Here is a 14,830-nt window from a genome sequence, read left to right as displayed (position 1 = left end):
GCTCTCTTTTGACGACTTCTGTAACCGTAATAGCCTTGGTTTCATGCATGTTAACATTAGAAGCCTCCTCCCTAAGTTTGTTCTATTCACTGCTTTAGCACACTCTGCCAACCCGGATGTTCTAGCTGTGTCTGAATCCTGGCTTAGGAAGACCACCAAAAATTCAGACATTTTAATTCCAAACTACAACATTTTCAGACAAGATAGAACTGCCAAAGGGGGCGGTGTTGCAATCTACTGCAAAGATAGCCTGCAGAGTTCTGTCCTACTATCCAGGTCTGTACCCAAACAATTTGAACTTCTACTTTTAAAAATCCACCTCTCTAAAAACAAGTCTCTCACCGTTGCCGCCTGCTATAGACCACCCTCTGCCCCCAGCTGTGCTCTGGACACCATATGTGAACTGATTGCCCCCGATCTATCTTCAGAGCTTGTGCTGCTAGGCGACCTAAACTGGAACATGCTTAACACACCAGCCATCCTACAATCTAAACTTGATGCCCTCAACCTCACACAAATTATCAATGAACCTACCAGGTACCTCCCCAAAGCCTTAAACACGGGCACCCTCATAGATATCATCCTAACCAACTTGCCCTCTAAATACACCTCTGCTGTTTTCAACCAAGATCTCAGCGATCACTGCCTCATTGCCTGCATCCGTAATGGGTCAGCGGTCAAACGACCTCCACTCATCACTGTAAAACGCTCCCTGAAACACTTCAGCGAGCAGGCCTTTCTAATCGACCTGGCCGGGGTATCCTGGAAGGATATTGATCTCATCCCGTCAGTAGAGGATGCCTGGATATTTTTTAAAAATGCCTTCCTAACCATCTAAAATAAACATGCCCCATTCAAGAAATTTAGAACCAGGAACAGATATAGCCCTTGGTTCTCCCCAGACCTGACTGCCCTTAACCAACACAAAAACATCCTATGGCGTTCTGCATTAGCATCGAACAGCCCCCGTGATATGCAGCTGTTCAGGGAAGCTAGAAACCATTATACACAGGCAGTTAGAAAAGCCAAGGCTAGCTTTTTCAAGCAGAAATTTGCTTCCTGCAACACTAACTCAAAAAAGTTCTGGGACACTGTAAAGTCCATGGAGAATAAGAACACCTCCTCCCAGCTGCCCACTGCACTGAAGATAGGAAACACTGTCACCACTGATAAATCATCCATAATTGAGAATTTCAATAAGCATTTTTCTACGGCTGGCCATGCTTTCCACCTGGCTACTCCTACCCCGGTCAACAGCACTGCACCCCCCACAACAACTCGCCCAAGCCTTCCCCATTTCTCCTTCTCCCAAATCTGCTCAGCTGATGTTCTGAATGAGCTGCAAAATCTGGACCCCTACAAATCAGCCGGGCTAGACAATCTGGACCCTTTCTTTCTAAAATGATCTGCCAAAATTGTTGCCACCCCTATTACTAGCCTGTTCAACCTCTCTTTCGTGTCGTCTGAGATTCCCAAAGATTGGAAAGCAGCTGCGGTCATCCCCCTCTTCAAAGGGGGTGACACTCTTGACCCAAACTGCTACAGACCTATATCTATCCTACCATGCCTTTCTAAGGTCTTCGAAAGCCAAGTCAACAAACAGATTACCTACCATTTCGAATCTCACCATACCTTCTCTGCTATGCAATCTGGTTTCAGAGCTGGTCATGGGTGCACCTCAGCCACGCTCAAGGTCGTAAATGATATCTTAACCGTCATCGATAAGAAACATTACTGTGCAGCCGTATTCATTGATCTGGCCAAGGCTTTCGACTCTGTCAATCACCACATCCTCATCGGCAGACTCGACAGCCTTGGTTTCTCAAATGATTGCCTCGCCTGGTTCACCAACTACTTATCTGATAGAGTTCAGTGTGTCAAATCGGAGGGTCTGCTGTCCGGACCTCTGGCAGTCTCTATGGGGGTGCCACAGGGTTCAATTCTTGGACCGACTCTCTTCTCTGTATACATCAATGAGGTCGCTCTTGCTGCTGGTGAGTCTCTGATCCACCTCTACGCAGACGACACCATTCTGTATACTTCTGGCCCTTCTTTGGACACTGTGTTAACAACCCTCCAGGCAAGCTTCAATGCCATACAACTCTCCTTCCGTGGCCTCCAATTGCTCTTAAATACAAGTAAAACTAAATGCATGCTCTTCAACCGATCGCTACCTGTACCTACCCGCCTGTCCAACATTACTACTCTGGACGGCTCTGACTTAGAATACGTGGACAACTACAAATACTTAGGTGTCTGGTTAGACTGTAAACTCTCCTTCCAGACCCATATCAAACATCTCCAATCCAAAGTTAAATCTAGAATTGGCTTCCTATTTCGCAACAAAGCATCCTTCACTCATGCTGCCAAACATACCCTTGTAAAACTGACCATCCTACCAATCCTCGACTTTGGCGATGTCATTTACAAAATAGCCTCCAATACCCTACTCAACAAATTGGATGCAGTCTATCACAGTGCAATCCATTTTGTCACCAAAGCCCCATATACTACCCACCATTGCAACCTGTACGCTCTCGTTGGCTGGCCCTCGCTTCATACTCGTCGCCAAACCCACTGGCTCCATGTCATCTACAAGACCCTGCTAGGTAAAGTCCCCCCTTATCTCAGCTCGCTGGTCACCATTGCATCTCCCACCTGTAGCACACGCTCCAGCAGGTATATCTCTCTAGTCACCCCCAAAACCAATTATTTCTTTGGCCGCCTCTCCTTCCAGTTCTCTGCTGCCAATGACTGGAACGAACTACAAAAATCTCTGAAACTGGAAACACTTATCTCCCTCACTAGCTTTAAGCACCAACTGTCAGAGCAGCTCACAGATTACTGCACCTGTACATAGCCCACCTATAATTTAGCCCAAACAACTACCTCTTTCCCTACTGTATTTTATTTATTTATTTATTTTGCTCCTTTGCACCCCATTATTTTTATTTCTACTTTGCACATTCTCCCATTGCAAATCTACCATTCCAGTGTTTTACTTGCTATATTGTATTTACTTTGCCACCATGGCCTTTTTGCCTTTACCTCCCTTATCTCACCTCATTTGCTCACATCGTATATAGACTTGTTTATACTGTATTATTGACTGTATGTTTGTTTTACTCCATGTGTAACTCTGTGTCGTTGTATGTGTCAAACTGCTTTGCTTTATCTTGGCCAGGTCGCAATTGTAAATGAGAACTTGTTCTCAACTTGCCTACCTGGTTAAATAAAGGTGAAATAAAAAATAAATAAATAAATAAATAATTACCACAGATCAGCTTTTACTATACCACAGATCAGCTTTCACTATACCACAGATCAGCTTTCACTATACCACAGATCAGCTTTCACTATACCACAGATCAGCTTTTACTATACCACAGATCAGCTTTTACTATACCACAGATCAGCTTTTACTATACCACAGATCAGCTTTTACTATACCACAGATCAGCTTTTACTATACCACAGATCAGCTTTTACTGTACCACAGATCAGCTTTTACTATACCACATATCAGCTTTTACTATACCACAGATCAGCTTTCACTGTACCACAGATCAGCTTTCACTATACCACAGATCAGCTTTTACTATACCACAGATCAGCTTTCACTATACCACAGATCAGTATAGTCTACCAGTCTGTCTATCCTGCCCTCTATCCACCATTCATAGTGACAATAGTGGTATGTGGATCATTTGTCCCTGTCTGCAATAGGTTAACTGCATCAATTTTCAATATGAATCCACAAGAACAAATAGGAATAACTGAAAGGCAGCGGAAATGCTAGGGTAATCATTGGTATGAAAGTTCATAACTTCCCCTAACCTCCCACTAACCCAGACAGACATACACTACATGACCAGTCGCACTGTTCGTCGAACGTCTCATTCCAAAATCATGGGCATTAAGATGGAGTTGGTCTGGGAAGGCTTTCCACTAGATGTTGGAACATTGCTGCCGGGACTTGCTTCCATTCAGCCTCAAGAGCATTAGTGAGATTGGGCACTGATGTTGGGCGATTATGCCTGGCTTGCAGTGTTCGATGAGGTTGAGGTCAGGGCTCTGTGTAGGCCTGACAAGTTCTTCCACACCGATCTCAACAAACTGTTTCTGTACGGTGATCTTAGGCATGTGTGCGGCTGTTTGGCCATGGAAACCCATTTCATGAAGCTCCCGATCAATAGTTTGTGCTGACGTTGCTTCCAGAGGCAGTTTGGAACTCGGTAGTGAGTGTTGCAAACGAGGACAGATGATTTTTGCTCGCTAAGCGCTTTAGCACTCTGTGTTCCCGTTCTGTGAGCTTGTGTGGCCTACCACTTCGCGGCTGAGCCGTTGTTGCTCTTAGACATTTCCACTTCACAATAACTGGACTTACAGGTAAGAGCGTACAGGTAGACAGACTAGTGCAGAGTTTCACAAACTCGGTCCTGGGACTCCCCTGGGTGCAGTGTTGGTTCTTTCACTAGCACTATACAGCTGATTCAAATAACCAACTCATCGTCAAGCTTTGATTATTTGAATCAGCTGTGTAATGCTAGGGCAAAAAACTAAATGTGCACCCATGGGCACCCCAGGACCGAGTTTGAGAAACCCTGGACTGGAGGATAGGGAGAGTGGTTTCCTCTCCACAAAGTCCTCTCTGCTTTTACTCGTTTTTGGCGGAAGTCAATCATGTTATTTCAGTTCTTGAAAATAGATTACAGAACTTGAAAGCACTCAGCATTTAATTTCAGCAAACACAACCGCATCAAAAATACTGTTCACTAACGTCCAGTCAACGTCAGCCCCACAACAACTAAGTAACTTGTCTTCCTTTTCACTGTGTCACTGACATGGTTGAATGGTCACCCCCGGTACAATTTTCAGGAATACTTTGTCCTGAGTGTGAATAACAGTTGAGGGACACATCCCGATCTACTTCCTCCTGATTTCTGCCCAGAATAAATAAGCATGTATTAGACAGGAAACACGGGAAGACCGACCAGTGAGGGGAGAAGGACATTAATGCCTTTCAGTGCTGAGTACTAATGGGCCAATTATATTTATGCACAGAAACAACAGTCCTAAACAATCATTAATATTCCAATGGTCATATCTCTCACACACACACACACACACATAGACTCAAATGCAACCGCACATACTTGATACAGACAGACAGGTAGCTTTGTTGTCAGGTAAAGAGAGAAACATCATTTCTAAGTGTCATGTTGATGGGAGGGATTGCTTTGGGACTACGTGCTTGTAACATGATGGTGTATCTTTTTCACAGTCTTTCTCCCTCTTCTATGTGCTTTCTCTCCCCTCTCTCTCTCTCACTCTCTCCCTCTTCTAAATGCTTTCTCTCTCCTCTCTCTCTCTCTCTCTCTCTCCCCTCTCTCCCCTCTCTCTCTCCCTCTCTCTCCCAATTCTATATTCTTTCTCCTCTCTCTCTCTCTCTCTCTCTCTCTCTCTCTCTCTCTCTCTCCCTCTCTCCTGATTCTATATTATTTCTCCTCTCTCTCTCTCTCTCTCTCTCTCTCTCTCCCGATTCTATATTCTTCCTCCTCTATCTCTCTCTCTATCTCTCTCTCGCTCTCCTCCTATTCTCTCTCTCTCCTTCCCTCTCCCCCTCCTCCTATTCTCTCTCTCTCCCTCCCCTCTCTCCTGATTCTATATTGTTTCTTCTCTCTCTCTCTCTCTCTCTCTCTCGCTGTCCCCCTCTCTCTCTCTATCTCTCTCTCTCTCTTTCTCTCTCCTCCTATTCTCTTTCTCTCCTTCTCTCTCTCCCTCCTCTCTCTCCTTACCTCTCTCCCTCCTCATATTCTCTCTCCCTCCTCTCTCTCCCTTCTCTTTCTCCCTCCTCTCTCTCCCTCCTCATATTCTCTCTCTGTCCTTCCCACTATAGTTATACATACAGCTGAGGATGGTGAATTCTTGTGGTTTGTCTAATTGTTGTTCAAACTGCCAAATACCTCCTCCTCTGTGTCCCTCTAAATCTCTCTGATCAACCCAGAGGAGACAGCGACAGACCACACCAGGTCAATACTGAAGCCAAAGAACAATCCTCTTCCAATCTCTTGTGTAAGCAGCCTGAGCTTGTTTAACTCTCTTAACTCTCTCTTTGGTTTTTCTTCCTTCTTTAAAGGGGGTTGATGGAAGGTTGAAGGATAGGGGTTTGAAGGAAGGTAGGCAGGAGGGGGGGTAATGCGTGGTATTGCCTTATTGCTTTTATTCAACACTGTGAGGCAGGCCAATAATTGGGCAATGTTACCATTTTATTGCTCCCACCTGCTGAAATCATTACTAAAATGTCAGTGAGATGTAACATTTCCTGTGGAAATGAACAACGGTAATCACTTCTCTCTCCCCGCGGTTCATTCTTCTGCCTCTGGATCTGCACTGCCACACGGTGCACCCTATGAGGTACCAGCAAGGCTTCTTTATCATCTTTATTGAATTCATTCTTCCCCCAAACCGAATCACGGTAAACACACACTGAATCACCTTCATAGACTGACTGACTGGTGGCTGTTTGGAAATAATAAACCTTTCCACCCTAGCAGGTTTTATTTTTTATCTAGACTTCATTGTGAACCCACTGTCCACTGTCTACCTGTCCACTGTCCACTGCCCACTATCCACCATCCTATCCATTGTCCACTGTCCAACTGTCCACTGTCCACCTGTACACTGTCTACCTGTCCACTGCCCACTATCCACCATCCTGTCCATTGTCCACTGTCCAACTGTCCACTGTCCACCTGTACACTGTCCAGCTGTCCACTGCCCACTATCCACCATCCTGTCCATTGTCCACTGTCCAGCTGTCCACTATCCTGTCCATTGTCCACTGTCCAGCTGTCCACTACCCACTATCCACCTGTCCAGCTGTCCACTACCCACTATCCACCTGTCCATTGTCCACTGTCCAGCTGTCCACTACCCACTATCCACCTGTCCATTGTCCACTGTCCAGCTGTCCACTACCCACTATCCACCTGTCCATTGTACACTGTTTACCTGTCCACTGCCCACCGGTACACTGTCTACCTGTCCACTGTACAGCAGAATATTCTTATTACCTGTCACTATCAGTGGTGGAGGTTTGGTCATCTCACTCTGAAAATAGGCCTTGTCCTCCTCTCCCTCCTCCTCCTTCTTCTCCTCTCCCTCCTCCTCCTCCTTCTGCTCCCCCTCTCCCTCCTCCTCCTTCTCCCCCTCTCCCTCCTTGGCACCCTCCCCCCTCCCTCCTCGGCACCCTCCCCCTCCCTCCTCCTCCTTCTCCTCCTCCCTCCTTACAGGACACTTCCCTGGCACCACAACTGAGGTGAGAATGGGTGAAATTTGGGTGAAGGCGAGAGGAGGCTAGATGTTAGGGTGTGGTTTGGGTGGAGGGGAGAGGAGAAGAGGCTAGATGTTAGGGTGTGGTTTGGGTGGAGGGGAGAAGAGAGGAGTCTAGATGTTAGGGTGTGGTTTGGGTGGAGGGGAGAGGAGAGGAGAGGAGGCTAGATGTTAGGGTGTGGTTTGGGTGTAGGAGAGAGGAGAGGAGGCTAGATGTTAGGGTGTGGTTTCGGTGGAGCGGAGAGGAGGCTAGACGTTAGGGTGTGGTTTGGGTGGAGGGGAGAGGAGAGGAGGCTAGACGTTAGGGTGTGGTTTGGGTGGAGGGGAGAGGAGGATAGATGTTAGGGTGTGGTTTGGGTGGAGGGGAGAGGAGAGGAGAGGAGAGGAGGCTAGATGTTAGGGTGTGGTTTGGGTGGAGGGGAGAGGAGAGGAGTCTAGATGTTAGGGTGTGGTTTCGGTGGAGCGGAGAGGAGGCTAGACGTTTGGGTGTGGTTTGGGTGGAGGGGAGAGGAGAGGAGGCTAGATGTTAGGGTGTGGTTTCGGTGGAGCGGAGAGGAGGCTAGACGTTAGGGTGTGGTTTCGGTGGAGCGGAGAGGAGGCTAGACGTTAGGGTGTGGTTTGGGTGGAGGGGAGAGGAGAGGAGGATAGATGTTAGGGTGTGGTTTGGGTGGAGGGGAGAGGAGAGGAGGCTAGATGTTAGGGTGTGGTTTGGGTGGAGGGGAGAGGAGAGGAGTCTAGATGTTAGGGTGTGGTTTCGGTGGAGCGGAGAGGAGGCTAGACGTTAGGGTGTGGTTTGGGTGGAGGGGAGAGGAGAGGAGGCTAGATGTTAGGGTGTGGTTTGGGTGGAGGGGAGAGGAGGCTAGATGTTAGGTGTGGTTTGGGTGTGAAGAGTGAGGAGAGTGAAAGTTTGAATCTTGTAATTATTGTTATTTATTAGTTTTACTTTAATTTAACTAAGTTAGTTAAGAACAAATTCTTATTTACAATGATGGCCTACCCCGGCCAAACCCTAACCCGGACAACACTGGGCCAATTGTGCACCGCCCTATGGGACTCCCAATCACAGTCGGATGTGATACAGCCTGGAATCAAACCAGGGTCTGAAGTGACGCCTAAAGTACTGAGATGCAGCACCACTCGGGAGACAGAGGATGTGCCATGGAATTAAGGACATGGGTCAAGGTCAAAGCATGAGGGCAAAGAGGGAACGTTGGGCTCCTCCTAAACAATGAACCATATTTATCAAACCTGCTTCCACCCACTGGACAACATCTGGTTGAATCAACGTTGTTTCCACCTCATTTCAACAACAACAAAAATCTGTGATGACGTTGAATCAACATGGCAAACTGATTGGATTTGAAGAACGTCATCAACGTAAGGGAGTTTCATATTTTTTTCACCCAACTTTTAACCTAAATCCAATGACACAGTGATTTTTTTGTTGTTGATTTCATGTTGATTTCATGTTTGCTGACAACTCAACCAAATGTAAATGAAAACTAGATGTTGAACTGAAGTCTGTGCCCACCTCAGGCCTACATTCACATTCATGTAGTCATTTTTATGTGTCAAGCACTTAGGCACTTAGGTCTTGTGCTTCTGGGGAGAATCATGGAGCATTGTTCACACCCACATGCCCTTGTGTCTGACGACAATGACAGCCCCGAAGCATCTGCGCCGCCATCTTGAATATTCTCCTCATGAAGAACCAGACTGTACGCAGTGGCAACACACTAACAGAGGCAGAGCAGGGAACCCATGTAGCCTGTCTGATGCATACATACACTCACACACACGCCTGGTTAAGGGGCCTTTCTTTCACCTCCTCAAACAAACATTCCCATGTCCCGCTTTGTGCCTGCCTCCTTTCTATTCTCTGGGTTCATTAAAACCTGTCTTCCATTTGATCTGGGCCACAGATAACACTCTTGCCATGTCTCGCTCGCCCCGATTCTACGCCCACATAATGTGTGTAAAGAGAATAATTCATTGTTTTCACCGTGCAACAAAAGTCTATCATGCTCAAAGAGCAGCTGCCTTCACATTTGTAATTTAACGTTTCTGAGGAATTCAACTTCATTGATGATTTGCAAAGTTCTTTCCATGATGGGGAGGGCACATTTAAAATAGATGCTCTTGAAAAGGTGAAACATTTTGTTCATAACACATTGCTCCATGTTCTCAGCTCTTGTTTACCCTAAAGAGTGCATCCAAAACCTGTAAATGTTCAATTCAATTACTACCAGCCAACAGAGACTACTTCTGCTCTTAATATTCACACAATATTCAATGAAACAGTGCAATATTAGCCTAAGTGGTACAATCCCAGTATGTTGGCACCTGCGATTGTCTTTACTTCCTGTTTATATCCCTCAAATAAGGTTGATGACAGCTATATAACTACATATGAAGGATCTTAGTTTGAGATAAATTGCTAAAGAAGGAAAATAATCCTGCAACAGCAAATGTGAATTATAATGTGGATTATAATTATTATATTTTTTTGTAAGGATTGATACATTTTACATGTTTAAGTGGAAATTACAAACTTTTATAAGCCTTTTCAAACCTTGAATACACTTCAAGTTTACATTTCCTGATGTGCAGAAACATTTTCATCAACAAAAGAGTGATCAAATTAAGATCCTACATCTGGTCTAAGAACACAACTCCTAGGAACTATTAGGAACAGTGTAGCCACAACAGTAGAAATTACAATGAATCACTTTCAGTCATCAATATTCTACTTCTGTGGAAGTTGCTTTGCTCATTTCAGTTGACCTGTTATTTGACCTCCGTTCAAAACTGCCACTTTGAGCATTCTGGCAACGACAGTGACTAAAGGCAGTGGAAAAAAGGACCAAAACTTCACATCATCCATGGTGTTACCTTGTTCCTGTAAATGCAAAATACAGTATATAAAAAATAACTGTATAAAAACCGCTGTTGTGGTGGTGCAGTGGGAAAAAATGACCAAAGCTTCATTTCAACATGGTGTTAACTTGTTCCTGTTAATACAAGATATATTAAAAAAAATAGCTGTATGAAAAAGGTAAAACCACTGTTGTGGAGATAGACAAAGACACACAATACTACTTATTGAGACACAGGACAGAGAATTCATACAGCCCATCACTACAATTGATTACTGCGGGAAGCAGGTGAACAGAATGCCTGTTTTCCTCATGCGAGTGCACAGACCTGCTGATTGCTAGTATTTCGCCTGGTTCTGGCCTGGACTCACCTTTTGTCTTCCTGCCTGCTGTCCACTGCCTACTGCCCAGTGCCCAACACTCGATGCCCAGTGCCCAGTCTGGGGTGATCCTAGGCCCCTAAGGCTCTCACCCAGCACAGGGGCACGGGCAGTGCCAGCTCCACATGGGCACTAGCTGAAGAAACTAATGCTGATGGTCAACCTGAAACAATACCCAGATATATTCTCAGGGATTCTATACGTCAAACATTTATTTCTGTTGTCAGATTTATTCTGAATTAAAGAACAGATTTAGTGCTTTATATTTTCATTTAGCAAATCGTATCCCTTATACATATGTCGAACAGTTTGCTAGTTTTTACTGAGCGACCACTGTTTTCAAGTGTAAATTAGTCAAACGTTAACATAAAGTCATTACTCAAATCTCCATGAGAGCACAATCAACTGAAACTACAACTCTCATAATTAATTAGTCCCGTTTTAGGATGTCAGTCACTTTTCAGTCACCCCCCAAAAACTGCAACAGCAGCTATGAAATCCCACAGAGGGACCATCTTCTGTTCCCATGCCAGCTTGTGTCACGAGCCAAAACATGGAATGAGAGTTCTGTGAACTTGGTAGACAGCACAGAATGTGAAAATTGACAGGTATTGGCAGTGGCTGCCAGAATGAGCTGCTTGTATCTGCCATCATCCCAAGATCGGACTTTCTGTTTCAGTGAGCTTATAAGTGAGCATATGCCACTTCTTATTTGATGAAAAGTCCATATAGAGGTTAATTATCTAGACTAAACTGTTTGGGCAGAAACAGGAAATGTGGCTCATCTATATTTAACATCCAATCATAATTCTGGTCCTGATGGCTTAAAATAGAAACACTATATACAGATACTCGTTTGCATGATTCACTATTTCTTGTAAAATACGTTGAAATTGAAAAACCTTTTAGTGTTCACATGTGTATTTGTTTGATTTACAACTGCAAATGAATAAAAAATATATATACTAATGTATACTATGTATACTAATAAAAACTGCTATTGAGATTTTTCACTTCAAAGTAAAACATGTCCTAGACTGAATTATTCAAGATTCAAATTAATTTGGTTAGAAGTGATTCTTGTTTATGTGTAATTTACCTCACCTGTGCTTGAAAGAGTGCCAATATATTTGGCCGCAACTGTAAGTAGAATGACACATTCACAATGCAACTCTGTGATTGGAGGTGGGGAAACATCCTCTTTTTTAAAGCACTTACCCTGTCTGTACTTTCAATCTATACATCAGAACTCACAACATCACAACTCCACATAGACATACTGTAGGAGGCAGCTAAACCAGCTGCTAACTACTCGTGGGTCCCCTTTTTCCAACCACTCTCCACTGTGATCCTACCACAATGACTGCTCACACCCTAGCCATCGTCTCAGAGTGTAGGAGTGATCCTAGATCAGCACTCCACCTCTGAGACACTTTGTGAATAAGGGCCAAGGAATGCCAGGTTGCCTACTCAAGATCCAGACACTCACCTGGTGCCAAAGCCACAGTCCGCAGTAGGCCTTTTGCCTTTTGGTAGGCTGTCATTGTAAATAAGAATTTGTTCTTTAACTGACTTGCCTAGATAAATAAAGGTTAAATAAAATAAAACAAATATTTATCATATGACCACCAAGGCCCCCTCCCCTCTCAGCCCCTCCTGATCTCAGTCACCCTGGTCCACCTCTCAGCCCCCCCTGATCTCAGTCACCCTGGTCCCCCTCTCAGCCTCTCCTGATCTCAGTCACGCTGGTCCCCCTCTCAGCCCCTCCTGATCTCAGTCACCCTGGTCCCCCTCTCAGCCTCTCCTGATCTCAGTCACCCTGGTCCCCCTCTCAGCCTCTCCTGATCTCAGTCACCCTGGTCCCCCTCTCAGCCTCTCCTGATCTCAGTCATGCTGGTCCCCCTCTCAGCCCCTCCTGGCCTCAGTCACCCTGATCCCCCTCTCAGCCCCTCCTGATCTCAGCCCCTCCTGATCTCAGTCACCCTGGTCCCCCTCTCAGCCTCTCCTGATCTCAGTCACCCTGATCCCCCTCTCAGCCCCTCCTGATCTCAGCCCCTCCTGATCTCAGTCTCCCTGGTCCCCCTCTCAGCCCCTCCTGGTCTCAGTCACCCTGGTTCCCCTCTCAGCCCCTCCTGGTCTCAGTCACCCTGGTCCCCCTCTCAGCCCCTCCTGGTCTCAGTCACCCTGGTTCCCCTCTCAGCCCCTCCTGGTATCAGTCACCCTGGTCCCCCTCTCAGCCCCTCCTGGTCTCAGTCACCCTGGTTCCCCTCTCAGCCCCTCCTGGTATCAGTCACTTTGGTCCCCCTCTCCCAAGGTTCCATGGATCAGGGCTCTGTTGAGCTTTCCCCCTGCAGATGAAAGGTATTCTACAGTAGGATTAGTGGCCATTCTGCACAGCCTGATGACTTAGGAACACCCCCCCCCCCCTTCCCCCCACTTGAGGCCAGACTTAAAGACTCTAGACTCCATGCTGTCTGGGCTGGCCAGGCTCCTGCTTCTGTCTTGGTGGTATCACTGTTGAGAAGCTTAGACTGACAAAGAATTTCACACGTAATGATTTTTGTGGACTTTGAAGATGTGTTGTGGTTTGAAGAAGATTCTTTGAACTGATTTGGCAATAAATACATTGTGTTAGTACAGTTTAAAACAGTAAACACATTCAGTAACAGAAATTAAGAAGGTGCTAAAGCTTATAAATGACCTTTTATCTCTATTAAATTGTTCGTTTTTTTTCATCAATCTGCACACAATACCCCATAATGACAAAGCAAAAACAAGTTTTTAGAAATGTTTGCAAACGTATTAAAAATAACTAACTGAAATTTGACATTTACGAAAGTATTCAGACCCTTTACTCAGTACTTTGTTGATGCACCTTTGGCAGCAATTACAACCTCAAGTCTTTGTGTGTATGACGCTACAAGCTTGGCCCACCTGTATTTGGGGAGTTTCTCCCATTCTTCTCTGCAGATCCTCTCAAGCTTTGTCAGGTTGGATGAGGAGCATTTCTGCACAGCTATTTTCAGGTCTCTCCAGAGATGTTCGAACGGTTTCAAGTCCGGGCTCTGGCTGGGCCACTCAAGGACATTGGCTGTGTGCTTAGGGTTGTTGTCCTGTTGGAAGGTGACCTGTAGCCCCAGTCAGGTCCTGAGTTATATGTAGCAGGTTTTCATCAAGGATCTCTCTTTGTACTTTGCTCCATTCATCATTCACTCGATCCTAACAAGTCTCCCAGTCCCTGTCGCTGAAAACATCCCCACAGCATGATGCTGCTACCACCATTTTTCATCTTAGGGATGGTGCCACGTTTCCTCCAAACATCACTCTAGGTATTCAGGCCAAAGAGTTCAATGTTGTTGTTTTTTCAGACTAGAGAATCATGTTTCTCATGGTCTGAGAGTCCTTTAGATGCCATTTTGGCAAACTCCAAGCTGGCTGTCATGTGCATTTTACTGAGGAGTGGCTTACGTCTGGCCACTCTACCATAAAGGCCTGACTGGTGGAGTGCTGCAGAGATGGTTGTCCTTCTGGAAGGTTATTCCATCTCCACAGAGGAGCTATGGAGCTCTGTCAGAGTGACTATCGGTTTCTTGGTCACCTCCCTGAACAAAGTCCTTATCCTTGCTCAGTTTGGCCGGGCGGCCAGCTCTAGGAAGTGTCTTGGTGGTTCCAAACTAAGAATGATGGAGACCACTGTTTCCCTGGCACCTTCAATCCTGCAGATTTTTTTGGGACCCTTCGCCAGATCTGTGCCTCGACACAATCTTATCTCGGAGCTCTACGGACAATTCCTTCAATACATTGGCTTGGTTTTTGCTCTGACCTGCACTGTGAACTGTGGGACCTTAAATAGACAGGTGTATGCCTTTCCAAATAATGTCCAATCAATTGAATTTACCACAGGTGGACTCCAATCAAGTTTTGCAAACATCTCAAGGACGATCAATGGAAACAGGATGCACCTGAGCTTAATTTGGAGTCTTAAAGCAAATGGTCTGTTTCCAATTTTTTATACATTTCCCAAAATGTCTAAAAAACAGTATTTCTATTTGTCATTATGAGGTAGTGTGTAGATTGACGAGGAAAAAATGAATTTAATCAATTTTAGAATAAGGCTGTAACGTAACAAAATATTTTCTGAATACACTGTAGCTAAAGCAGAACATGGCAGAACGATACCGGTAACTAGCCCCTTTTCATCTGTGTTGTGTCTTGTAGCTAGCAGAGTACCTACCAGCA

Source organism: Oncorhynchus mykiss, chromosome 19 (genome assembly GCF_013265735.2).
Source record: "Oncorhynchus mykiss isolate Arlee chromosome 19, USDA_OmykA_1.1, whole genome shotgun sequence".
Lineage (NCBI taxonomy): Eukaryota > Metazoa > Chordata > Actinopteri > Salmoniformes > Salmonidae > Oncorhynchus > Oncorhynchus mykiss.
The sequence above is the reverse complement of the archived record's forward strand: the minus strand, read 5'-3'. Positions refer to the sequence as shown.